The sequence below is a fragment of the Corvus brachyrhynchos genome, unplaced genomic scaffold, assembly GCF_000691975.1.
Source record: "Corvus brachyrhynchos isolate BGI_N302 unplaced genomic scaffold, ASM69197v1 scaffold12, whole genome shotgun sequence".
Taxonomy (NCBI): domain Eukaryota; kingdom Metazoa; phylum Chordata; class Aves; order Passeriformes; family Corvidae; genus Corvus; species Corvus brachyrhynchos.
The window spans coordinates 1,821,857-1,822,309 of record NW_008237885.1 but is presented as its reverse complement, the minus strand read 5'-3'; positions in this window follow the sequence as shown (position 1 = coordinate 1,822,309).

Sequence of the window (453 nt, the reverse complement as noted above, 5' to 3'; positions counted from 1 at the left end):
CGTGACATTCCTCTTTTTTATGGTTTTGCCAGCCATGCAACGGTCAGTGGAGAAGAACAAGCCTTGGCGTAGTTTTGTTTTAATTAATGTTCCTTTGCTGGTTTTGCTAAGCGGTTATTAACTCAGATGTAATTGCTTCATTGATAAATGACAGTGTAAAAGCTCGGGGCAGTCAGGGATGCAAAAGTATGCAGAAGGGATGCATAGCTTTGCTCAGCTTTAGGGCAGTATTATTTTGAAGCAAAGCTAAGAGTTTTGCTATAGGGCTTGAAACCAAAGATTGAGTTGGTGCTGCATTTCTTCCCTGATTAAGGGGAAACATTTTTGCCCTTTAAGGAAGCTGTACTGAGAAGCTGGTTCACTGCAGGAAATCTTTACAATTAAACGTTTAGTTGATAAATGCACACCGATTATGGCTGGTAGAAACAGGAGAAGTGTGTATGTCATCCGTTT